The sequence below is a fragment of the Pongo pygmaeus genome, chromosome 21 (assembly GCF_028885625.2).
Source record: "Pongo pygmaeus isolate AG05252 chromosome 21, NHGRI_mPonPyg2-v2.0_pri, whole genome shotgun sequence".
In the NCBI taxonomy this organism is placed as follows: domain Eukaryota; kingdom Metazoa; phylum Chordata; class Mammalia; order Primates; family Hominidae; genus Pongo; species Pongo pygmaeus.
Genome location: NC_072394.2, coordinates 39156228 through 39182239, shown reverse-complemented (window position 1 = coordinate 39182239; position 26012 = coordinate 39156228). Strand labels below are relative to the sequence as shown.

The 26012-nt window shown below is 45.7% G+C and overlaps 1 protein-coding gene across 4 annotated transcripts in view; it reads left to right on the top strand.

Annotated features, from left to right (window-relative positions):
* The first annotated feature begins 2754 nt into the window (after positions 1-2754).
* Positions 2755-26012, top strand: part of NDRG3 (NDRG family member 3) — a 90374-nt gene continuing 67116 nt past the window's right edge. For 2 of the 4 annotated variants that reach the window (XM_054467244.2, XM_063659235.1), the window contains exon 1: positions 2777-2865. The gene's annotated coding sequence lies outside the window, so the exon portion shown is untranslated. Of the gene's footprint in view, positions 2866-26012 lie in introns of all 4 variants that reach the window. The other 2 variants (XM_054467243.2, XM_063659237.1) reach the window with 2 other exon arrangements.

Below are 26012 nucleotides of genomic sequence, written 5' to 3'. Positions count from 1 at the left end.
GGTGAAGGTTGTAGTGAGCCAAGACTGTGCCACTGCACTCCAGTATGGACGACAGAGCAAGACTCTGTCTCAAAAAAAACCCCTAACTCTGCCATTTATTAACTGTGACTGAGAAATTTATTTAATCTCTTATCTCAAAGGTTGAGAGAATTATAGAACCTATATCACAGGGATGCTATAAGAATTAAATAATATAAAAGTTTAGTGGTATCAGTATGCTGCAGGAGGTGAAGCTTGAACAGTGGGTAGATGATGGAGCAATTAGAGATGGGAAAGCTCGTTCTATTTGGGATACCAAATGGAAAAATCAACTGGTCTGTCAAATAATACAGGTGGAGAACTGGGTGGAGAAATCTAGACTGGAAATAACATTTGAGAGTTGCTGATGTCTACTTCTTGATGACTTGAGAATGAATGATATAGTCCACAGTAGAGCAAGAAGGGAAAGTTTGGATGGTCTCATGGAAATCCAACATTTAAGAATCAGAGCAGGGCAGGACACAGTGGCTCATGTCTGTAATCTCAGAACTTTGGGAGGCCTAGGTAGGAGGATTGCTTGAGTCCAAGAGTTCTAGACCAGCCTGAGCAACATGGTGAGACCCTCGTTTATATCTATCTCTATCTCTATCTATCTGTATCTCAAGAATCAGAGAAATGCTCTTAATTGCCTACTCTTTCATAAACAAAGTAGTATAATGGAGAGAGTTGGAGTGAATTTTCTTTTTTCTTTTTTTTTTGAGACGGAGTCTCGCTCTGTTGCCCAGGCTGGAGTGCAGCAGCGCATTCTCGGCTCACTGCAAGCTGTGCCTCCCGGGTTCACACCATTCTCCTGCCTCAGCCTCCCCAGTAGCTGGGACTACAGGTGCCCGCCACTACACCCAGCTAATTTTTGTATTTTTAGTAGAGACGGGGTTTCACCTTGTTAGCCAGGATGGTCTCGATCTCCTGACCTCATGATCTGCCCGCTTCAGCCTCCCAAAGTGCTGAGATTACAGGCATGAGCCACTGCGCCCAGCCGTGAATTTTCATTTTATCCTCAATTTCCTCATCTGTAAAATGGGGATAGATTATCTCTCTAAAGATGATTATACCCTCCCCCATTTTATTTATTACATTGTATTGCATTTTTTGCTTGTAAGGATTTCTTCAAACTCAAGAAGTATGTTCTGTGTCTTCAACAGTAAAATAGGATAGAACAAAGAAAATACTTAACTGAGCTCTAAGCATTTTACATGCATATTATCATTCAGTCTTTGCCACAGCCTTGTAACTTCTATTTCTGGGTGTGTGACATAGATGAGGAATTCGGGCATGGAGAGGCGTGGAGAGACTTAATTGTCTAACCAAGGACATATGGATAAATAGTGGATGGTGAACTAGAACTAATTTGAATTCAGTAAATGTTAACAAACATAAACCATAAAATAAATGGCTGTGCTCAATTAATGTTAGTTTTCCCTCCAACTAAATTTGGTTCAAGAATTGTGCTTGATGAATAAACAATATTATTGCTGCCCTCTGAGATGTTTGGTAATATTTATTTGTTCAGTTTGCCTTAGTTAAAAGAATATGCTTTTAGTGGCTGGGCACGGTGGCTCACACCTGTAATCCCAGCACTTTGGGAGGCTGAAGCAGGCGGATTACTTGAGGTCAGGAGTTTGAGACCAGCTTGGCCAACATGGTGAAACCCCATCTCTACTAAAAAAAAAAAAAAAAAAAAAAAAAAAAAAAAAAAAAAATTACCCAGGCATGGTGGCGTGCGCCTGTAGTCCCAGCTACTTGGGAGGCTGAGGGACTTGGGAACCTGAGCCGAGATGGCGACACTGGCTCGGGTTAAAAGGGCGCGGTGGCTCACACACCTGTAATCCCAGCACTTTGGGAGGCCGAGGCGGGCAGATCACGAGGTCAAGAGATCGAGACCATCCTGGCCAACACGGTGAAAACCCGTCTCTACTAATAATAGAAAAATTAGCCAGGCCTGGTGCCACACGCCTATAGTCCCAGCTACTCGGGAGGCTGAGGCAGGAGAATCGCTTGAACCCAGGAGGCGGAGGCTGCAGTGAGCCGAGATCGCGCTAGTGCACTCCAGCCTGGCGACAGAGTGAGACTCCGTCTCAAAAAACAAAACAAAACAAACAAAAAAAAACTTTTAGTCAGTGGTACTTAATGCTAAAGAAATAATAGATAATAAATAGAGGAAGAGAGTGTGTCCTGTACATTTTGGTGTTAAATTGTTGGGTCATTAAGTTTAATATCTGCAATCATTCTGGGAAAAAAAATTCCATCTCTAATGCTGCATTCAAGAAAGTAGATGATTTGGCTGACGGTTGTAATAGGAGTGATACAATGGAGGACTGATAATTCGGAGCCCTGAGTCTTGGACTCTAGTTCTTAAATTACTATGTTAATTCACCAAAAATTTACTAAGCTCTTTCCACGTGCCGAGCACTGTGCTAGGCGCCCTGTGACCTTGGGTATGGCTCTAGGTCACCTTAAAAGGAGGATGCCATACCCTGCAAGAGCTCTTAGGGGCTTCATAAGGATGCGACTCAGGGAACTGAGGGAAGCGCTCCAGACGCAGCGCTCAATGGCCCTCCCGCCCAGCACCTCCAAAATCTGAGATTCTTCTCTGAGGAAACTCCGCAGCAAGAAAAACTACATCAAAGATGGCGCCGCCGGCCTCTCCTGGCTCAGCCACCATCTTCTCGGTAGTTCCCGAGGTGGACGGGCACAGCACGCATGCGCGGCCCTGGCGTCCTCGGCGCGCCTGCGCGGACCGCAGCACCTCCCCCGCCCCTCTCGCCGCCGCCGCCGCCGCCGCCGCCGCCACTGCTGCTGCACTGACGGCGGGTGCCCGCGCCTCAGGTGAGTGAGCGCCTCCGCCCGGCCCGCGGGGGGCGCGCGGCGCCGCATTCGGGGGCGTCGCTCCTTTGCCCTGCTCCTTCTCTGCATCATCTCCGCGGCACGGCGAGGCCCTTGGGGGCCCGTCCTGCTTGCCTCCCCCGTGCCCCCGGGGCCCTCTGCCCCGCCCCGCCCGCCCGCCGGACCCAGGTCAGCCCGGCTTTCCTCGGCCGCTCCCCGCGCCCAGCCCGCCGGCGACAGCGTGCGGGTAGCAAGAGAGCCTCCCTCCGGGCTCAACACCCTGGGTCACAGGGACGCCCCCCGCAGGCGCGAACCCTTCTCTCGCTCTGGCTCTGCAGGCGGCAGAGCTTGGTGGGCCTTGGGGTTGCTCATGCATCTACCTCGCCCGCTCCAAAAGCCCAGATGCTTGGAAGAGGGGCCGTGAGCAGCCCTTGCACCCGTCCGGCCCCAGAGCAGCAGAGGGCATCCTCTAACGGGACCCTATGACTACCCTACCGGGGAGAGGCTTCTTAGCCCCGGTTAGCCGAGGAAACTGAGGCACGGAAAGGTGAAGTGCCATGCCCAAGGTCACGCAGCTGACAAGTGGCAGGGTCAGCTCTCAACTCAGGGTCTCGGGCTCTCAGGCCAGTGCGGTTGGAATTTGATCTCGTACCTTTAAAAAAATTTTGAAATCACTTGTCATCTCTGAAGTTGCTCTCGAACGTCATAAAAGTAGGCTGCACAAAAAAGATTTTCTTGTTGTCGGAGTACAATTGAGGTGTTACTGTAATAATAATAGTGTTATTAATATAAGAGCTAACGTTCTTCCAACGCTCGCCGTGTGCCAGGGATCTTGCTAAGCATTTTATTAAGATAACCTCGCATAACCACCTCTGCACTTCCCAATCCAAATGCTTCCCCCTTCCTTGTCATGAAGCCCTTTTTTTCTTCCCGCAGAGCTGGCCTCCCTATCACAGGTAGACTAGGATCCCCATGGCTTAGGAAGCAGGGAAGCTTTCCTTTGGTGGCTTACTGACAGAACAAGAGTGATCCTTGCCTGCTGGCATCCAGATCCCCCCCGCGCCCCCCCCCTTACCCTGGCCCTCAGGGGCTATTATTAGCCTTCCTTTCCTGCCAAGAGAGCAGGACTGGGCTGACGGCTAGCTGGGTGGGCTGGACTTGGAGGTGACAGAGCAGATTTGGCTAGCACTCACCTCATTCCGGGGCTTTCTGTCCGGGGCTTTCTGGCTTTGCCCCAAGGTTGGGCTTGAACATTTCAGTATTTAAGATAAAGTAAGAAGAGAAAGAGAACATTGATAGAGTGGTGCTGAATTTAAGAAGCCTCCTATGATTTAAAGTTCCAAATGAACAGCTATAAAAATATGTGAATGTTTCTCCCCCAAAATAACTAGCTCAAACTGTCATTTTTCTCCCTTAGCAAATCCTCCTCCACATTTCAAAGGCTCCACTAAATCACCACCTTCTCTGTGAAGCCTTCCCTGCTTGATTTTCCCAGTTAGAATTACACGTTCACAAAACAGGGTCTTAGCCTCAGTCTTACCCTGGGGACTTCTAGCCCCTTGAGGGCATGGTCCATCTTTGCAGCTCCAGATGCCTGGCTCACAGTAGATCCTTGGTAAGGACTCAGTGAATTTCCACCCCTCCTTTTCGTTACTCAAAGCGTGGTGTTCTGCTGCTGCCCTTCTGTTCCTCCTTTCTGCCCTTCAGTTTCTCTTTGCTTGCCTCTTCCTTCAGATTCAACTTGTCATCACCATTTACCACTCAAAGGCCTCCATCCACCCTGTTGTTTTTGAAAACTTGCAGATAAGAGTCTTGCATCAAAAAGCCTGTTTATGGACCGGGCGCTGTGATTCAACGCTTGTAATCCCAGCACTTTGGGAGGCCGAGGTGGGTGGATCACGAGGTCGGGAGATGGAGACCATCCTGGCTAACACGGGATAACCCCGTCTCTACTAAAAAATGACAGAAAATTAGCCAGGTGTGGTGGTGGGCGCCTGTAGTCCCAGGTACTCAGGAGGCTGAGGCAGGAGAATGGCGTGAACCCGGGAGGTGGAGCTTGCAGTGAGCCGAGATCGCGCCACTGCACTCCAGCCTGGGCGACAGAGCGAGACTCCGTCTCAAAAAAAAAAAAAAAAGCTTGTTTATGTTACTTGAACGTGCACTCACGATTGAGCTGCTTTTGTTTTTTGTTTGTTTGTTTGTTTTGTTTGTTTGTTTTTTGAGACGGAGTCTCGCTCTGTTGCCCAGGCTGGTGTGCAGTGGCGCCATCTCGGCTCACTGCGAGCTCCGCCTCCTGGGTTCACGCCATTCTCCTGCCTCAGCCTCCTGAGTAGCTGGGACTACAGGCGCCCGCCACCACGCCCGGCTAATTTTTTTGTATCTTTTAGTAGAGACGGGGTTTCACCGTGTTAGTCAGGATGGTCTCGATCTCCTGACCTCGTGATCCGCCCGCCTCGGCCTCCCATAGTGCTGGGATTACAGGCGTGAGCCACCAAGCCCGGCCGAGCTGCTTTTGTTTTATTCTTTTTTTTTTTTTTTTTTTGAGACGGAGTCTCGCTCCGTTGCCCAGGCTGGAGTGCAGTGGCGCAATCTCGGCTCACTGCAACCTCCGCCTCCTGGGTTCAAGCGATTTTCCTGCCTCAGCCACCCAAGTAGCTGGAATTACAGGCGCCCGCCACCATGCCCAGCTATTTTTTGTATTTTTAGTAGAGACGGGTTTTCACCATGTTGGCCAAGCTGGTCTTGAACTCCTGACCTCAGGTGATCCGCCTGCCTCTGCCTCCCAAAGTGGTGGGATTACAGGCGTGAGCCTCTGAGCCCGGCTGCTTTTGTTTTATTCTAAATTGTTACTTCTGAGCAGGGAAAAATGCCTGTTTATCCCCAACAGTGGAGTTGGTATATGCTATTTCGATGTACAGGGTAGTTTTCATTTGCATGTTGCAGTAGGATAGTCTGAGGCTTATACCCCTTTTGTCTGTCCCTAAATGCATGAGAAATCCATTTTTACATTCTTTTGCCTTCTGTGGCTGATTGCCCCTGGTTGTATCAAAGTAATCACAATTTTTACTGTATATCATTACATGGTATTTCTAATAATAAATATACAGAAGGGTCCTTTGGGAGGCAGCAGTTATGTGCATAGATTCTTTATTTAAATGAAGCTTCTTAAAGAGTTTTTCCAAATAATTTTCTGTAAATATATTGACTATGGGTAAGGCATGGATGTATGGCGCCGGATGTGGTGGAAGATTCACAGTTGAATCAAACAGGTTCCTGTCGAGAGAGCTTACTAGCTAATTGGGAAACATTGTCTCTAACTGTACTAAAATCAAGTCTAAACATTCCCATATTAATGTTACAAGCAAAGCAATATTAGACTATAATGGAATAAGATATTCCTACATGGGGTGTTTGATAAAATTGTATGTTATTCAGGATGAAATGGAGCATTGAGTCATTAAGTCCATCCTTCTCACTTAGCACTGTGATTTTTAAAAATTCATTTACCAAAGAAAGCCCTGAAACCTGGTAAATATCCATAATCAAGCTAGCTTAAGTTTTTGTGTGCTATTTTCAAGCACTATTAAGAAAGAAAGGTGGCGGGGGGCACCTTGAGAATTGAACTTGTCCAAGGTCGCAGAACTGGCTACAACTTGAAATTCCAGACTTTTTAGCCACTAAAGGTTTATCAGTATTTCTTCTCAGTGAATTCATCCTTAAAGACATTAACTAGCAACTCTATTATGATTCTATTTATGTGCTTAGAACAGGGGTGGGAGAAGACATACAAAAACATGATTCACGTCTTCAAGGAGGTTATGGTCTGTTGGGGAAGAGTAAAGCACTGTTCTCTAATGTTGAAGTCAGCGTATATATAATTGTTAAATTATATGGTAGGCGGACTAACTGTATCATGGGAGCTGGGGAAAGGAGGCAAGAAGGATCAGTATGAGATGTGGTGGTGAGACCACTTTGGGTTTTGACTTTCTGGGCTTTGACAGGTGGATAGGGTCAGAATTAATCAAAAGGACAGGAAAACATTTTGAATCAGGGGCTGATAAAACAGACAAGATAGCAATGCCTGCCATGTTTAACAGACAGTAAAAAAATTGGCTTGGCTGGCTTAGAGCAGTGGTTCTCAACCTTTAGTGTGCACCAGCATCACCTGGAGAGCTTATTAAAACCCATATTCCTGGGCTCGACCTTCAGAGTTTCTGATTCATTAGCTCTGGAGTGGAATCCGAGAATTTGCAGTTCTAACAAGTTCCCAGATGCTGCTGATGCTGCTAGTCTAAGGATCACACTTTGAGAACCACTTGATTAGAAGGTTGAGCAGCTAGAGTCAGAAACTGTCAAATAACTTGTTTCAAAAAAGTGCGTGTGTGTCAGGTATGGGGGTATACTGACATAGGAGAGTTCTGGAAAGATATATACCAAGCTCTAATGGTCCTCACTTCTGGGAGTGGGATTTAGAGGCTTGGGGAATTTACTTTTTTACCTTTCTATATTATTTTTGCATTGTGCACATAATGCTTTTGTGTTTTAAAAATGAAAGAAAAATAAGAATCTCTTTTGAAGATATATAGTAAAATATTTATGGATAAAAAAAGAGCTTGCTAAAGTAATCTAGTGTCATCCAACAAACATTTTTAGAGTGTCTGCTATATGCCAGATGCTGCTAGCTTCTGGAAATACAAAGCCTTTGCTAAAGCTTGCAGGCTGGTGATGGTGATTGAGATGGGCAGATAACAGCTTTACTTAGTATCATGTAAGCTTCCTAAGAGCAGGGACCAGGGTCTAGCTCTGTGCTTGGCTGATAATAGGCACTTAGTAAATGATGAATGAATGAACAAACCCAGGTAAGAAGTGAAGACAGAAGGAAAGAAAAAAAGGCCAAATGGGAGATTGTGGAAGAAAACGGACAAGCCTGGATAGGAATGGTGAAAGGAAGGGGTGCATCAAAAAGTACTTTCAAGTGCAAAGATTGATAACATTTTGGGTTTACTGCAGAACTGGATGTCAAATTGTTTCTTCTAAAAGATGCCCCCCCTTTCTTTTTTAATAGCACTTGAAAATAGCACACAAAAACTTAGCTAGCTTGATTATGGATATTTACCAGGTTTCAGGGCTTTCTTTGGTAAGTAAATTTTTAAAAATCATAGTGCTAATTCTACAAAACTAATGTATAATATTTACCTACAATTAATTGTTCTCTCATTCATGTGAAATTAACTGATATATGAAGGGTGTTTTACGTGTTATACAAAAATGGGTAGTATTATGTCTTTTGATTTTATCTCTTCAGTGAAAGGGCTAGTAGTCCACTCAAAGTTCTGTGATATGTCTCATAGTACATGACAGAATTTGACATTTTATCAGTCGTAAATAAAAATTTGTTGCCCAGGTGTGGTGGCTCACGCCTGTAATCCCAGCACTTTAAGAGGCCGAGGCGGGCGGATCACGAGGTCAGGAGTTCAAGACCAGCCTGGCCAACATGGCAAACTGTCTCTACTAAAAATACAAAAATTAGCCGGGTATGGTGGCACACATCTGTAGTCCCAGCTACTCGGGAGACTGAGGCAGGAGAATCGCTTGAACCCGGGAGGCAGAGGTTGTGGTGAGCCGAGATAGTGCCACTGCACTCCAGCCTGGGTGATGTTGTTGTTGATGGCCGAATGGGGTGCACTTCGGAGGAATCTGGCTTCTTTGCATTCTGAATTTAATTCTTTATAAACACTAATTACAATAGCAAACATTAATTAATGTTATTGATATGGAGCTGGTGTCCTCCCTGAATTTGGGAAGAATGTGTTATATGGAGTCTTTTTGTGTGGAGGTGCCACTTTTTATCTTCCCTAGAGATTTAATATAGTAAATGAAGATTAATTTTCTAAGTACAGTGGTGGTTTCCGCCAGGCTTTAGCTATAGCATTTGACGATAATCCCCTTATTACCTAAAAGTGCCCATGGTCTACAGTCTGGGGTTTTCAATTGATCAAGTAAAATTCTGGATATAGCCACTCTTTATACTTAATTTTATTACTTATTAGGTTTTTCTGTTGTAAGTTTTGCAGTGTTTTTTTTTTTTTTGAGATGGAGTCTCGCTCTGTCACTCAGGCTGGGGTGCAGTGGCATGATCTCAGCTCACTGCAAGCTCCGCCTCCCAGGTTCACGCCATCCTCCTGCCTCAGCCTCCCGAGTAGCTGGGACTACAGGCGCCTGCCACCACGCCTAGCTAATTTTTTGTATTTTTAGTAGAGACGGGGTTTCACCATGGTCTCGATCTCCTGACCTCGTGATCCGCCCGCCTTGGCCTCCCATAGTGCTGGGATTGTAGGCATGAGCCACCGCACCTGGCCTAGACAGGGTTTCACCGTGTTGGCCAGGATGGTTGGGATCTCCTGACCTCATGATCCGCCCACCTCAGGCTCCCAAACTGCTGGGATTACAGGTGTGAGCCACTGCGCCTGGCCCAGTGCGCCTGTATTTTTAAGGCTGAATTTTCTTTCATGGATACAAGTTGACAGCTTTTTTTTTTCTTTTTTTTTTGGAGGCGGAGTCTCACTCTGTTGCCCAAGCTGGAGTGCAGTGGGGCAATCCCGACTCACTGCAACCTCCGCCTCCCGGGTTCATGCGATTCTCCTGCCTCAGGCTCCCGAGTAGCTGGGATTACAGGCCCATGCCACCACACCCGGCTAATTTTTGCATTTTTAGTAGAGATGGGGTTTCACCATGTTGGTCAGGCTGGTCTCGATCTCCCGACCTCATGATCCACCAGCCTTGGCCTCCCAAAGTGCTGGGATTACAGGCGTGAGCCACCGTGCCCGGCCTGCTTTTTTTTTTTTTTTTTTTAGTTGGGGTGGTCTCGTTTTGTCACCCAGACTGGAGTGCAGTGGCAGGATCTCGGCTTACTGCAGCCTCTGCCTCCCGAGTTCAGGCGATTCTCCTGCCTCAGCCTTCTGAGTAGCTGGGAAGTAGCTGGGATTACAGGTGCATGCCATCACCCCTGGCTAATTTTTGTAATTTTAGTAGAGATGGGGTTTCACCATGTTGGCCAGACTGGTCTTGAACTCCTGACCTCAGGTGATCCACCCGCCTCGGCCTCCCAAAGTGCTGGGATTACAGGCATGAGCCACTCTGGCTGGTTCCTTTTTTTTTTTTTTTTTTTTGAGACGGGTTTTTACTGTGTGGTCCAGGCTGGAGTGCAGTGGCATGATCTCAGTTCACTGCAACCTCTGCCTCCCAGGTTCAAGCAATTCTCCTGCCTCAGCCTCCCGAGTAGCTGGGATTACAGGTGCATGCCACCACACCTGACTAATTTTTGTATTTTTAGTAGAGATGGGGTTTCACCATGTTGGCCAGGCTGGTCTCAAACTCCTCACCTCAACTGATCTGCCCACCCTGGCCTCCCAAAGTGTTGGGATTACAGGCGTGAGCCACTATGCCTAGCCCTATTTTTTAACTTTTGAAAGTGTTGCTTTTTTTTTTTTTTTTTAGCGAAGGAATTTTGGTCTTTTGCCCAGTCTAGAGTGAAGTCGTGAAGTGGTGTGATCTCGGCTCACTGCAACCTCCGTCTCCCGGATTCAAGCAATTCTCCTGCCTCAGCCTCTCGTGTAGCTGGGATTATAGGTCCCGCCACCACGCCTGGCTAATTTTTGTATTTTTAGTAGAGACAGGGTTTCCCCATGTTGGCCAGGCTGGTCTCGAACTCCTGCCTTGGCCTCCCAAAGTGCTAGGAGAAAGTGTTGCTTTTAAGTCATTTTGTTGGGATGGTTTTAACCAGGGTGTTCACTAAAATATAACTTTTGATGATTAGTCCACAGGTTATATTGCATTTCCAATACCCCCAGGTAGGTACAAGTCTCATATTACAGTAGTAATGATAATAACAATACCTAAATTTTGTATGGGGCTTTTCAATGTGCAGAATTTTTTTTTTTGAGACAGAGTCTTGCTCTGTCACCAGGCTGGAGTGCGGTGGCACAATCTCAGCTCACTGTAACCTCCACCTGCTAGGTTCAAGCAGTTCTCATGCCTCAGCCTCCTGAGTAGCTGAGACTACAGGTGACCGCCACCACGCCTGGCTAATTTTTTGTATTTTTGGTGGAGGTGAGTTTCACCATGTTGGCCAAGCTGGTCTCAAACTCTGCCCACCTCAGCCTCTCAAAGTGTTGGTATTACAGGCATGAGCCACTGCGCCCAGCCAATTTTCAGAATTATTTTATAGTAACATCCTGGTAAGCTCCAGTAACCTAACCTGAGAATATGCATTAGAAGGATTAATGATCAGATGGCATCAAGTGGGGAAAATTGGTTATAGAGGTCAGGATGCCGATTGCTCAGGTTCAAATCCTTGCTCTGCTGCTTGCTAGCTGTGTGACCTTTGGCAAATTACAATACCCCATCCGAGCTTCAGTTTCTTCATCTGTAAAATGGGGTGGATTACAGTACCTAACTAAATATGTTGGGAAGCACAATGAAATAATGAATCGATAAAGTGCTTATCACGGTACCTGGTATAGTGTAAGCGCTCAATAAATTTGGCTCGTATGAGTATTATATACTGCACTTTAGGGGTCTTGTTTGTCCTTTACCTCACTCAGGCTGCCTTAAAGTACAAATTGTTTTCGGGGATTCCGCCTTACAGCTGGCAGGAACCCAGAGCCATCTATCTAAGAGCACGCCCCGGGGCTTTGCTGGGTAGCTTTCCTCGTGTCCTGAGTTGCCTTCTTCAGGAGTGGAAGGCAGGGGGTTGTGCTTCTGCTTTTAGAGTTACTTTAGTATGACTCCTGTGTTAAAACTTCTGCTGGCCGATGGGTGTCTGGGATTAACAAGAAGGCTCCTAGATGGGTCTTGCTTTGTTCTAGCTGTTATTTATACCAGGACCCTGGAGTGGATAGAATTAATATATAGGACAGACTCAGATTCCCAGCTTGGCAGTCTCTACAAACCTCTCATTTACCACCTGCTGCCAGAACCCAGGAGTGACACAACAGGAAGGTGGGCCTATTGCAGGGGTTGCTGCCTTTTCCTTTCAGGAAAATATGAGGGGTGTGAATGGCCCTTATCTAGGCCTGAGGATGAGCAGGGGTACTTCCTGTTACAGTGAGGATCTGTGAGCATATGAGCTACTTAAGTATCTGCTTTTGATCCTTCCCCACCCCTTAGCTTATGGAGATAGGGGGGATAGCATCTCTGAGAGAATTTCTTCTGGTGAAGAGGTACCCAGACTTTCCTTTATGCAGTGAAGAATCTCAGCTGTATTTTTAAAAGTCTTCCATGGAGCTGGGTGGTTTGGCTTGTTTATCTGGCTTCCGGGGGGAGTCTCTTGAGATCCTTTGCTTTCCTAAGGGCCCCCAGGAGACAGCAATAGAACCAACATCCATTACTGTAGACACTTGAGGGGATGTTTAAGTCAATAGTTTTATGATTAGATTAATTCAGCCTTTAACCCTGAGGAAACTTAAGAGCCAAGTCATCAGATAATTGTGCATCTTCTAGACTGAAGTATGGAATTTAGCCCAGTACTCTGGGATGTCTTTCAGAGCTGAGCTAGGAATCCACATGCTAATTCCAGCTCCACACCTAGCTGGCTGTGTGAATTCAGAAATCACTTAAATTTTCTGGGCCTCTTTTCTCATTGGAGAATGAGGGCATTACTGTAAACCAGTGGTTCTTAGCCCTGGCTGCATGTAAGAGTTACCTGTGAAGCTTTAAAAACAATACTCAGGCCCTACGTTAGCCCAATTAAATTGGATCTTTAAGGCTGGGGCTGAGTCGTTGATAATCTTCACTGCTTCCCAGGTTTGAGTGTAGCTAAGATAACTATGTGGACAACATGACCAAGTTTTAAACAACTGAAAAAAGTTAAGCTTCTGTGTCATTCTGCTCCTCAGAAACCTTCAGGGGTTGTCTGTGTAGTAAAGTCCAGCTCAGGTGCTCTGTGTTCTGACCTAGCCTACTTCTGCAGCTTGTCTTCTTTCCCAGCTACATTGTTCTTGGTGTCTCCTGAATGTATTGTCTTTTTTTTTTTTTTTTTTTTTTTTTTGAGACAGAGCCTTGCTCTGCGGCCCAGGCTGGAGTGCAATGGTGCAATCTCGGCTCCCTGCAACCTCCACCCCCTGGGTTCAAGCCTCAGCCTCCCGAGCTGAGATTAAGGCATGCGCCATCATGCTCAGCTAATTTTTGTATTATTAGTAGAAATGGGGTTTCACTTTGTTGGCCAGGCTGATCTTGAACTTCTGACCTCAAGTGATCCTCCCACCTCAGCCTCCCAAAGTGCTGGGATTACAGGTGCCCTGCCTGAATGTATTGTCTTTAATTCTTTCTTTCCCAACCCTGATGTCCTCACCTGTATGTCTCTCCTCCCTTCCCCTGTTCAAAACATATCCCTTTAGGGCCCATCATTCTCCCCTCCCTTGGGAAACTCCTGACCATCCTAATCCTTAGTTATTTCTCCTGCCTCTGCATTGGTTTTGAGCTTCATTATCTCTGAGTGTGTGTTCCAAACACTAGCTGCAATGTAAACATGATAACTCAAGCAGCATTCAATGCTTCAGAGAGTGGGACACATGGAAATACAGGTTGAGTATTCCTTATCCAAAATGCTTGGGACCAGAAGTGTTTCAGGTTTTGGATTTTCTCCAATTTTGGAATATTTGAATTATACTTACCAGTTGACCATCCCTAATCTGAAAATCTGAAATCCGAGTGCTCCAATGAGCATTTAGTTTGAGCGTCATGTCAGTGCTCAAAAAGTTTTGGATTTTGAAGCATTTCGGATTTGGGATTTTCAGATTAGAGCTGCTCAACATGTGCCACTGGGGTGACTTGTATACTGTTAAACGTGTGATATGGTGTATTGTTGTCTATTTCATTACGTATGTATGTCTTGTAAATATTAGTTGGTGGATAGCTATCCATGACCAGCCTCCAGCTGTCATTTTTACCCTTATTTCCTATTTCCAGCAGACCTTGTGCTTTCTCATCTCCTTGCTTTTAAGTTATCCTCCCTTTCTGGAATTTCTTGTTTATTCTTATTCTCATCTACAGGAATTTTATCTATTTCTGAAGGTGCAGTTCAGATATTACCTCCTCCATGAAACTTCTTCCCAGCACCCACAAGCTGCATTGACTCACTTATGCCCTAAACATCTGTAACCCTTAGAGCAGTGGTTCTCAATTGGGAGTGATTTTGCCCCAAAGAGGACATTTGGCATTATCTGGAGACATGTTTGGTTGTCACAACTGTTGGGGGAGTGTGCCACTGTCATCTAGTATTGGAGGCCAGGGATGCTGCTACACATTCTGCAATGCATAGAACAGACCTCCCACAACAAAGAATCATCTGGCCTAAAATGTCAGTTGTGCCAAGGTTGAGAAACTGCCTTTGAGTTTGTCCAGTTCATAAGCTTCTATGTATACTGCCTTGAACTGTAACAATTTGTTTATAGACCTTATCTCCCCTATTTAATTGAATTAATGGGTAAAGACTAATTCCAGTCCTCCATCTGTGCTTTCTTGTTATTCACTACATATCAGGGCTTAATCATAGAGCCTGTGGCCTAATCCTAACTGCTTAAGCAGAGATAAAGACATGTTCAGTGTGGAGTGGGTGTGGTGAGGCAGTCTTCTCAATTCTGAATTTCTCTTCTTTTCACTCTCAGTCTTTTCATCTGTGATGACCTGGGAGAAAGTGTGATTTAGGGCATAAAGTGAGCATTTGGGATCAGAAGACCTGGGTTTCAATTCCAGCTGTGCCATTTATTAGTTGTGGTATTTTGGTCAATCCATGTCACCTCTTTTTTTTTTTTTTTGAGACGGAGTCTCGCTCTGTTACCCAGGCTGGAGTGTAGTGGCGCGATCTCGGCTCACTGCAAGCTCCGCCTCCCCGGTTCACGCCATTCTCCTGCCTCAGCCTCCCGAGTAGCTGGACTACAGGCACTCGCTACCTCGCCCGGCTAATTTTTTGTATATTTAGTAGAGACGGGGTTTCACCATGTTGGCCAGGATGGTCTCGATCTCTTGACCTCGTGATCCGCCCACGTTGGCCTCCCAAAGTGCTGGGATTACAGGCGTGAGCCACCGCGCCCGGCCATACCTTCATTCTGTTTTGGTTGTCTGTCTGCAATCTTGCCAAAATCAAAAGTGATTGACTCTGCCCCTAGAATACTAGCTAGTGGCCTGGTGTCAGCACATCCTGGCAAGGCCTGACAAAGGCCAAACTTGGTCATGGGAAAAAGCTATAAAACAAGACAGCTTGCAGTTTCAAAAGCCAATAACTTTCTTATTGTTCTTATTGTCTTTATTAAACTAACAAAGAAACTTATATATATGTATGTGTGTATGTGTATATGTATGTGTGTGTATATATATATATATATATATATATATTTTTTTTTTTTTTTTTTTTTTTTTTTTTGAGACAGGATCGTGTTCCGTCACCCAGGCTGGACTGCAGTGGTTTAATCTCAGCTTACTGCAGCCTTCACCTTCTGGGCTCAAGCAGTCTTCCCACCTCAGCCTCCTGACTAGCTGGGACTGCAGGCACACGTCATCACACCCGGCTAATTTTTGTATTCTTTATAGACACAGGGTCTCGCCATGTTGCCTGGGCTGGTCTCAAACTCCTGGGCTCAAACAATCCACCCTCTTTGGCCTCCCAAAATGCTAGATTAGAGGCGTGAGCCACCTCGCCTGGCCAAAGCAATGTTTTTAAGTGCTTGAAATCTCAGTGAGCTTCATCTGACTAAATGGACACAGTGCAGAATGAGATACAAGCTGAGACCCTCATGTCCCCAGGGTCAGGCCAAGTGTATCCTCCTGTTTATTTGCTGAGTGATCTCCAGCAAGCGGTTGACCCTCACTAGGCTAGTACCTGGGGAAATGCTTAGGATTGTAGTAAGGCTCATGCTGGTGGGGAGGAATGTGAAGTACTGCTTCTACAGGGAGCTTCAGGATCACAAAATGCCAGCCCTGTCAGGGACTCAAAAAGGTCATCCTGCCCAATCTTTTCCCTTGACAGATGGGGTAACTGAGGCCCAGAAAAGGAAAATGCTTTGCTCAGCGCCACTGAGCTATGTAGGGGCCCATTTAGGTTTAGAATCCACATCTGATGTGCTTACAGGCTCTTTCCATTACTGGAAGAATCCATGCGTCTCTGGGTGTCTTTTTTCTGAGTGAACAAAGTATTGCACTCTGTATTATCGTGCTTTAAACTGTGTTCTGCAGAGGCCTAGTGGTCTCACCACCACTTCAACCAAAGTCTCTACATGTTTTCTGTTTTCTATTTTGGAGTTTTGCTGTAAAACTTGAAAGTCACTGATCTTGTTGATCTTTTAAAGCCCCTCCAAGTGTGTGTCTCTCCTGGATTCCTGGTGACATTTTTGCTTGCATTTCAATTCAGAAATGTTAGTTTCTATATTTCTATTATTTATTTTGAGACAGGGTCTCACTCTGTTGCCCAGGCTGGACTGCAGCAGTGCAGTCGTGGCTCGCTGCAGCCTCAACCTCCTGGGTTCAGGCAATCCTCCCACCTCAGCTTCCTGAGTGGCTGAACTACAGGCACATACCATCACACCCTGCTAATTGTTTAATTTTTTGTAGAGATGGGGTCTCATTGTGTTGCTCAGGCTGGTCTTGAACTCCTGGACTCAAGTGATCCTCCCACCTTCCAAAGTGCTGGGATTACAGATTTGATCCACTATGCCAACTAATTTCTATATTTCTATTCTTTTCTTTCTTTTTTTGAGAAGGAGTCTTGCTCTGTCGCCCAGACTGGAGCACAGTGGTGTGATCTCGGCTCACTGCAAGCTCTGCCTCCTGGATTCATGCCATTCTCCTGCCTCAGCCTCCCGAGTAGCTGGGACTACAGGCGCCCACCACCATGCCCAGCTAATTTTTTTGTATTTTTTTAGTAGAGACGGGGTTTCACCATGTTAGACAGGATGGTCTCGATCTCCTGACCTCGTGATCCACCTGCCTCGGCCTCCCAAAATGCTGGGATTACAGGTGTGACCCACTGCGCCTGGCCTAATTTCTATATTTCTAAAAAGTGATGTACATAGTCATGGGCTTTTCAGCATGGAGAACCGAACTTCATTTTTCCTAGATTTTAACACCACTGACTTTTACTGTCCAAAGTTAATGGCCCTTTCATAGTCTTCATCCTCCTCCTTTTTTCTTCAGCATTTGACAGTTTTCCTCCACTTTTGTGTAAATCTCTCTTCTCCCTTGAATTCTTTGACACTGTATTTCTGCCTTTCCTCTAGCATCTCTGAATATTTTTTCTTTGTCTCTTACTGGTTCTTTCTTTTCCATCACTGAGTTGTCCTTCAGAAGAGCCGAGGCCTACAGACCTCCTTATCTCTGGTTTGGTGATCGTTTGGAGGCTTACCTCACTCATTCTCACTCCCACCTATGCTCGGGTCTCTCTTGGATTCCTGACTGAAACTGATTTTCTTTTTAACAAATCAGTTTCTCTGTTACTTTTTCTCAGCTCACTAATTTCCATTCATTGTGCCATAATTCTTTTATCTCCCCAACTGAAAACTTCGGCAAAATCTAACTCTTCTCTGACCTTGTTCTACTTTTTTTATTTCTTTTTTTTTTTTTTCGAGACAGGATCTCCCTCTGTTGCCCAGGCGGGAGTGCAGTGGCGCAATCTTGGCTCACTCCAACCTCCTCCCAGTTTTAAGCGATTCTCATGCCTCAGCCTCCCAAGTAGCTGGAATTACCACCAAGCCTGGCTAATTTTTGTATGGTTAATAGTGACAGGGTTTTACCATATTGGCCAGGCTGGTCTCGAACTCCTGGCCTCAAATAATTCTCCCATCTCGGCCTCCCACAGTGCTAGGATTATAGGCATGTGCCACTGTGCCCTGGCCAACCTTGTGCTATTTTTACCAACTTTATATCCCAGAGCTCCCCCTCCTTTTTTTTTTTGTTTTTCCACATTTCATAATTTCAGGAGCCTGACAGACCCTTGTTACCTTTCAGCGAGGTTTCTGCAAACTATTTTGTTTCTCCAGTATATTCACATTTTAGTTGATTGGACCTGTTGAGTCTTTAAAAAATCGCATCTTAGCCTGGGCAACATAGTAAGACCTGTTTCTACCAAAAAACAAAAATTAGCCAGGCATAGTGGTATATGTCTGTAGTTCTTAGCTCTTTGGGAGGCTGAGGCGGGAGGATTGCTTGACCATTGGAATTCAAGGTTACAGTGAGCTAAGATGGTGCCACTGCACTCTAGCCTGAGTGACAGAGCAAGACCCTGTCTCCAAAAAAACAATTTTTTTTTTTTTCTTGAGACAGTCTCGCTCTGTCACCTGGTCTGGAGTGCAGTGGCACAATCTCACCTCACTGCAACCTCCGCCTCCCAGGTTCAAGCGAGTCTCCTGCTTCTGCCTCCTGAGTAGCTGGGATTACAGCCACGTGCCATCATGCCCGGCTAATTTTTGTATTTTTGGTAGACACCAGGTTTCACCACGTTGGCCAGACTGGTCTCAAACTCCTGACTTCAGGTGATCCGCCCGCCTCGGCCTCCTAAAGTGCTGGGATTACAGGCGTGAGCCACCATTCCCGGCCCCCAAAACATTTAAAAATAAAAAATAAAAGTTCTATCTAGTTTACTGAAATTTTGGAAGAAGGCAGGACGAAATCAAATTAATGGAGTCTTCCTTTACCCCATCCTCGCTGATCTCTATTGAAGATTGTTGCTAATTGGCTGGGCATGGTGGCTCACGCCTGTAATCCTAGCACTTTGGGAGGCTGAGGTGGGTGGATCGCTTGAGCTCAGGAGTTAGAGACCAGCCTGGGCAACAAAGTGAAACCCTGACACTACAAAATGTACAAAAATTAGCTGGGCGTGGTTGTGTGTGCCTGTGGTCCCAGCTACTTGAAGGGTGAGGTGAGAGAATGGCTTGAGCCTGGAAGACAGAGGTTGCAGGTAGCCGAGATTGTGCCACTGCACTCTAGCCTGGGTGACAGAGCCAAACTCTGTCCCAAAAAAAAAAAAAAAAAAAAGATTGTTGCTAATAATAATGAAGGCTTTCAGTTCATCTCCTCACCTCAGATTATCTCCACCTCTCCTCAGTGATGAGGTCACATGTTAGACTCTCGTCACTTAAAACTGATCATATCTGAGATTCTAAACAAGATGTCCAGGTGATAGATTTTGAAGCTCACTATTCTAACAAGCAAGAAATAGCCCTTGCCTCTGAAACTGTTTGCCAAGTAATAGCTGGAACTTTATTTCTCTTTTCTCTACTCATTCCACGTCCTCTATGCCCTTAGCGTTATAACTACTGAGATAGTGAGGGCTCTTGTCCTGGTGTGATGACTCAGAGCTTCATTTCTAAGGTGTCTGAGTCATTGTTGGTATGTATAGGATTGCTTTAGGCTTCTGTTACCTCAAGGAGGTGCCACAGGCTGGGTAAAGAGGAAAAAACGTGCTCGGGGTCCTACAATCAGTAGATGGGGCCTGGCACAGACATTATGGTATATGGGTTGAGTATCCCTTATCCAAAATGCCTTGAACAGCCTGGGTACAGTGGCTTATGCCTGTAATCCCAGCACTTTGGGAGGCTGAGGTAGGCAGATCACCTGAGGTCAGGAGTTCGAGACCAGCCTGGCCAACATGGTGAAACCTTGTCTCTACTAAAAATACAAAAATTAGCTGGGCATGGTGGCACCTGTAGTCCCAGCTACTTGGGAGATGGAGGCAGGAGAATCGCTTGAGCCCAGGAGGCGGAGGTTGCAGTGAGCCGAGATTGAGCCACTGCACTCCAGCCTGGGCGACAGAGTGAGACTCTGTCTCAAAACTCCCCCCCCCCCCACAAAAAAAACAAAAAAAAAACAAAATGCCTTGAACCAGAAGTATTTCAGATTTTGGATTTTTTCTGATTTTGCAATATTTGTATTATACTTACTGTTTAAGCATCTCAAATCTGAAAATGTGAAATCTGAAATGCTCCAAAACCCCAATCTTTTTGAGCACAGACTTGATGTTCAAGGGAGATGCCCACTGGAGCTTGTTTATGTATGTGTGTGTCCATGTATCCATCCACCCATCCATCCATCTATCCATCCGTCTTTGTCACCTCTTCCAGGCATCCGTTGGAGCATTTTGGATTTCAGATTTTTGAATTTGGGATGCTCAACCTGTAACGGGAAAAGCAGAGGTTTTAAAATCCTTTCCCTGGCTGGGCGCGGTGGCTCACGCCTGTAATCCCAGCACTTTGGGAGGCTGAGGCGGGTGGATCACAAGGTCAGGAGATCGAGACCATCCTGGCTAACGCGGTGAAACCCCATCTCTACTAAAAATACAAAAAATTAGCTGGGCGTAGTGGCGGGCGCCTGTAGTCCCAGCTACTCAGGAGGCTGACGCAGGAGAATGGCGTGAACCCAGGAGGCGGAGCTTACAGTGAGCTGAGATGGGCCACTGCACTCCAGCCTGGGCGACAGAGTGAGAATCCGTCTCAAAAAAAAAAAAAAAGAAAAGAAAAGAATAAAGGCTGAGTGCGGTGGCTCACGCCTGTAATCCCACCACTTTGGGAGGCCAAAGCAGGCAGATCACCTGAGGTCAAGAGTTCGAGACCAGCCTGGCCAACATGGTAAAACCCCGTCTCTACTAAAAATATAAAAATTAGCTGGTCCTGGTGGCGGATGCCTGTAATCCCAGCCACTCAGGAGGCTGAGACAGGAGAATCGCTTGAACCCAAGAGGCGGAGGTTGCAGTGAGCTGAGATCGTGCCACTGCACTCCAGCCTGTGTGATGAATAAAACTCTGTCTCAAAGAAAAAAATAAATAAATAAAGATATCTAGGCCAGGCGGGGTGGCTCATACTTGTAATCCCAGCACTTTGGGAGACTGAAGCTGGCAGATTACTTGAGGGCAGGAGTTTGAGACCAGCCTTGCTAACAGGGAAGCCCTGTCTTTACTGAAAAATACAAAGATTAGCCGGGCATGGAGGCATGTGCCTATAGTCCCAGCTACTTGGGAGGCTGAGGCAGGAGAATCACTTGAACCTGGGAGGCGGAAGTTGCAGTGAGCCAAGATTGCACCACTGTGCTCCAGCCTGGGCAACAGAGCAAGACTCTTGTCTCAGGAAAAAAAAGAAAGAAAGATATCTACCAGAGAGGATTGTTATGAGGATTAAACATAAGGTGCCGAGATTATAATTCCTGACAGAGTAGGTGGCCACCTTTTCTCCTTTCCCTTTCTAGCCATTTGGTATCAGACTCATTTCCTTAATTTGAAGATGGCTAGTGTTTCCTTATCAATCCTCCCTCCTACTCATATGACTAGGAAAGAGGCAAAAATTGTTGACTGCAATTTATAAAATCCCTACTTGCCTTTCGAAAATATTAATAGCTTTTAGTACCTGTATGGGATCTGGCAGCCATACCATTTGTACAGATGCCGGAACTGCAGGCCTTAGATCCCCAGGAGGGAGCCCGTCTGTGCAGCTGAGGGATCTGGAGATGGAGTTTTCCACCAGAATCTTAGTTTTCTTGTATATGTTATAAAACTGCTCATAGGCAAGGGCTTGAGACATTGAAAGCGGAGCAAAAATGGAGTCTCCAGAAGAATGCATTAGGCCCCCTAATACGTGGAAGGTGAATGTCTACTGCCATGTTGCCAAATCCTGAGTCACCCTGGAGCAGCTTACTGTCCTGCACAGCATTGTCGCCTGAACCTGCATTGGGCCTGGCTGATAGGGACAGCCTTCTCATTTAATTTGTGTCTTTGTGTAAGTGTTTGTTGGTGTAAAAATTGCATTGTTCTTCATCTTTAAAAAAATACGTAGGGATGGGTGTGGTGGCTCACACCTGTAATCCCAGCACTTTGGGAAGCCAAGGCAGGGGGTTGCTTGAGTCTAGGAGTTCAAGAGCAGTCTGGACAACACAGGGAAACTCCTGTCCCTAAAAAAATTTTTTTTTAATTAGCAAGTCATGGTGGCACATGCCCATTGTCTCAGCTATGTGAGAGGCTGGGGTGGGAGGATTGCTTGAGCCTGGGAGGTTGAGAGCCATGATTGTGCCACTGCACTCCAGCCTAGGTGAAAGAGTAAGACCCCATCTCAAAAAAAAAAAAAAGGAACACTAGGTGAATGCCAGTCACTTTGGACTTGAGGGCACCTTAGGCCTTTCTCTGACCCTTTGACAGGCCCACCCATGTGGAGTCATATTTGAATAATTCCCATCTTGAAGTGCATTGCTTTCCAGTAAGTGAATTAAAGTAGGGATAAAGTGGGTGAGTTAAAAAAACAATTTCAGGAAATCACCATTTAAGTGGGGAAAAAAAAAAGTGGAAATAGGCTAAAATGGTTTTCTTTAGATGGAAGGACTATGAGTAAATTATCTGTTCATTATTCTGTGATTTCCGTATTTTCTTTTTTCTTTTTTTTTTAGACGGAGTCTTGTTCTGTCACCCAGGCTGGAGTGCAGTGGTGCGATCTCAGCTCATTGCAACCTCTGCCTCCCAGGCTCAAGTGATTCTCCTGCCTCAGCCTCCCGAGTAGCTGAGATTACAGGGCTTGCCACCACACCCAGCTAATTTTTGTATTGTTAGTAGAGACAGGGTTTCACCATGTTGTCCAGGCTGGTCTCAAACCTCAGGTGATCCACCCGCCTCAGCCTCCCAGCATGCTGGGATTACAGGCATGAGCCACCGTTCCCGGCTGATTTCCGTATTTTCTTCTTTTTTTGTTTTTTGTTTTTTGAGACAGGGTCTCACTCTGTTGCCCAGGCTGGAGTGCAGTGGTGCAGTCTCAGCTTACTGCAACCTCCACCTCCAAGGCTCAAGTGATTCTCCTGCCTCAGCCTTCCGAGTAGCTGGGATTACAGGCGTGCACCACCACACCTGTCTAATTTTTTAATTTTTAGTAGAGACGGGGTTTCTCCATGTTGGCCAGGCTGGTCTTGAACACCTGACCTCAAATGATCCACCTGCCTCGGCCTCCCAAAGTGCTGGGATTACAGGCGTGAGCCACTGCGCCCGGCCGATTTCCATATTTTCTAAAGTGAGCACATATTGCTTTTATAAAAGGGAAAAAGCTGATTTTGTTTTGTTTTGTTTTTGAATTTTTGAGACAGAGTCTTGTTCTGTTGCCCAGGCTGGAGTACAGTTGCCAGATCTTGGCTCACTGCAACCTCCGCCCCCTGGGTTCAAGTGATTCTTGTGCCTCACCCTGCTGGAGTAGCTGGAATTATAGGTGTGTGCCACCACACCCAGCTAATTTTTTTGTACTTTTAGTAGAGATGGGGTTTCACCATGTTGACCAGGCTGGTCTCGACCTCCTGACCTCAGGTGATCTATCCATCTCAGCCTCCCAAAGTGCTGGGATTACCCGTGCGAGCCACCAGGCCCGGCCGGAAAACACTTTTAAATTGCCATTTTAAATAACTGATAAATAGTAAAGTTCAAATAAAAAGTAGCCACAGTTTGTAATGTTATTAATAAACAAACATGGAGTAGATTCCAGTTAGGCCAATATTTTGAGAGTTAAGTGGGGACTGTGAAAAAGAGAATGTAGATGCTGGCTGAAATTCACTGTTTAAGAGTCAAGCCACCTCATCCCCTTTTGAAATGTGACTGGTATAAAAACAAAAAAAAAATTCAACTTCTGGGCATTAAGTAGCTCAATCAAGTATATGGGTGCCTGGGATCTGACAAAAGAACCACTGTCCTATAGGGAGGTTAAACATCATCAAACTTGTGGTCTCTAGGTGATTCACACTTTTGGAATATTCACAGTTAGCATGTGGGGTTCATAGCCTGAGGAGTGTTCTCAATAGATATCCCCTGGGTCCCTTGAATAAATGATAAGAGGGCTTTTTTGTTAGTCTGTTCTAACACAGGCATAGCTGGGAGGAGGATTTATTTCAGTGTGTTGGCAAATAATAGCTAAAAGGTAGCCTGGAACACGTACCCTCTCCATAGGTAATTAAATCAAAATCATGTCATTCTATCTCTAGAAGGTAAACAGAAAAGCGGATTAATATAGTACACTAGGCCAGGCGCAGTGGCTCACGCCTGTGATCCTAACACCTTGGGAGGCTGAGGTGGGTGGATCACTTGAAGGTAGTTTAAGACCAGCCTAGCTAACATGGTGAAACCCTGTCTCTACTAAAAATACAAAAATTAGCTGGGCATGGTAGCAAGTGCCCATAGTCCCAGCTTCTTGGGAGGCCGAGGCATGAGAATTGCTTGAGCCCAGGAGGCAGAGATTCCAGTGAACCACCAATGTGCCACTGTACTCCAGCCTGGGCGACAGAGCAAGACTAGGTCTCAAAAAAAAACAAACAAAAAATACCATACACACACACACACACATATGTATATATTAGACTAATATCTTTTGAAGGCTTTCTTGATTTCCACCAATCAGACATAATTGCTTCTCCTTTGAATTCCTATGGCCCTTCTTTTTATTTATCAATTTGTAGATCAACGTCATCTCTACTCTTTAGAGGCAGGGACCCTTTTTGTATCTTCCACAGTGCAATGGGTACTCAATAAATGGTTGTTAAATGTAAATCCCCAACTCTGAATTAACATTTTTCCTGACTTGACAGGTTTAGGGCCAAGACAAAAAGGATGATGCCGAAGCTTTGAAGTCTAGGTGGGAATCACTTTCCTGCAATATTGAGTATTTGCAGCCTATCCCCATGGCTTCTTGCATGGTGAGATAGAAGAAGAATTTGTAGTTCATTACCCTGCCTACCTCTCTCCAACTTGCCTTTTCTCTCTGAACTCCCCATTCTGCTCTCCCGCTGTATTAGTTCTCCATTGCTATAGATCACTCTAAAACAAAATTATTATCTCTCATGGTTTCTGTGGGTCAGAAACTTGGGAGCAGGCTTGGTAGGGTGGTTCTGACTTAGAGTCTCTCATGTGGTTGCAGTCAGATGTCCCTGGGGCTGTAGCCATCCGAACTCTTGACTGGGGCTGGAGGATTCATTTGCAAGGTAACTCACGCACATGGCTAGCAGGTTGGCACTGGCAAGTTGGTTCCTCTCCACATGGGCCTCTCCAGAGGGCTGTTTGAGTGCCCTGATGATATGGTGGCTAGCTTCCCCTAGAACTAGTAGTTTACAGTGTCTTGAAGCAGAAACTGTAATGAGTTTTATGATGTAGCTTCAGAAGTCACGTATTGTTGCTTCCTCCATATTCTATTAGTTACACGAGCCATCCCTAATTTATTTGGGTGGGGGATTATACATATGTGTGAATGAATATCAGGAGTCAGGGATCACTGGGCTCGTTGAAGGCCATCTTGGAACTGACTACCATACCTTTCACCCACTGCTGTGATTCCCCAAAACAGGATTAGTAAGCTTAGCCTTGGTTCCCTCCTCCTTCATTCCCACTGCCATTCCTAATTCAAGTCCTCATCCTGCAGTAATAATCTTCAATTTTTGTCCCTACTTAATCCGTCTGCCAGTCTGGAAGCTGGAAGCATAGCTTTGAGTATGTTGTTTCTTTATCCATCTTCAGTAACTAAAATGTGTGCTCCATGAGAGCAAAGACTATTGTATTAATTGTATTAATCTGTTGCTGCATAAAAATATTACCACAAATGTAGTAGCCTAAAACAACACATACTCATTGTCTCACAGTTTCTGTGGTTCAGGAGTCTGGTGTGGGTTGTGTAGGTCCTCTGCAACATGGCTATCAAGGTGTCAGTCAGCTTCTTATCTGACACTCAGCTGGGGAAGGATCTGCTTCCAGGCTCCTGTTGTTGGCAGCATTCAGTTCCTTGCAGATTGTTGAACTGAAGGTCTTAGTTTCTTGCTGTCTTTCTGCTGGAGGCTGCTCTCAGTTCCCTGTTACATGGCCCTCTCACAGCACATCAGCTTGCCTCTTCAGACCTAGCAGGGGAGAGTGTCCCTCAGCAAGACAGATGTGAAAATATTATATAATTTAATCATGTAAAGTCACTCATGTACATTCCATCACTTTTGCCATATTCTAATGGTTAAAAGCAAGCCACAGGCCCTACCCACACTCACTGGGGGGATTATGCAAGGGTGTGAATACCAGGAGGCAAGAATCCTATAGACCACGTTAGTGTCTATCTGCCGTAACTATGCGTCTTTAGCACCCTGAGCAGGGCATGGCACAGAGTAAGTCTCATATTTGAATG